Genomic DNA, 1,109 nt, shown 5'->3' with positions numbered 1-1,109 from the left:
GTGTGTGTGTGTGTGTGTGTGTGTGTGTGTGTGTGTGTGTGTGTGTGTGTGTGTAAAATAGTATGGGGAAGTAGGAAGAGACTGCCTTAGTCTCCAGAGTTCTTGAACTAATTCTAGGTCTATAAATCTCTTGTCTACTTTGTATAATTTCTGGCTACCTCCATGAATCATTGCTCAGAATGAGGCTACCAGAACTTGCACCCCTGACAATCAGCCCAATCCTATATTGTCTAGGGCTATTCCTGGCACTGAACTTGAATTTCTCCCTGTAGAAAGTATTTCATGCAGCCATGAATGACAATACTTGATGTGGGCATTGTTGTCCTGCTATTCATGGTCCCTTGTATCTACAGTAGACTCAAAGGCATTTTTTGTGGGCCAAAGCAAACCCAGCTCCTAATACTATATTCATATAGGACCTTCCTACGGAACCTTGATGAGAATGAATTTCCTCTATGTGAAAGGATGTTAACAAATCGGTACCCATCACATGCCTCTTTCAAAGTTAATTTCTATGCTTGGCCTTCCATATCTGCAATTAAATATGATGAGAGAGGCATTGTAGTTGAAAGACCATACTCCCAGCTTTAAAGCCTCAGTGACAATTGACTGAAGAGAAAAAAAATAATTTCTAGGGGGAAGGAATGGCTGGGCAGAAAGCAGGAGTAGGAACAACTGGTCCCGCCTTCTCGACCTCTTCAATGAGGTCTTCATCTGGTAATTTACAAGGGCCTGAAATGCACACATTGATCCACTGTGTACAAAGTTACAAAACAAGTTGGCAGGAGCACTAGAGTGTATCGAGTCTATCAGGGAATAAATACATTTATGTTTTTGGTTTAAATGAGTTTAGTGACTTGACAATCATAGGAACACAGCTGCCTTTTCCCTACTGCAGAAGTCCCTTCTCTCTCTGGAGGCTGCCAGTCAATCCTGGTGGCATAGGTGCCTGCCTACCCCTCAGGAAGAAACCTGCAGCCTCCCTTCCATTGCTGGTCTGTCTGATGACAGCTGTGTGAATGGGGAAGAGCAGTGAATGCTGCTATGGGCGTGTGTGTGTGTGTGTGTGTGTTGCCCTAGCTCAGGCTTCTTTCCCAATCACCCCTCCC

Source organism: Petaurus breviceps, unplaced genomic scaffold, assembly GCF_028583685.1.
Source record: "Petaurus breviceps papuanus isolate PSGF00001 unplaced genomic scaffold, PetGlider_PUasm1.0 91133, whole genome shotgun sequence".
In the NCBI taxonomy this organism is placed as follows: Eukaryota; Metazoa; Chordata; class Mammalia; order Diprotodontia; family Petauridae; genus Petaurus; species Petaurus breviceps.
Note: the sequence above shows the minus strand (reverse complement) of the source record.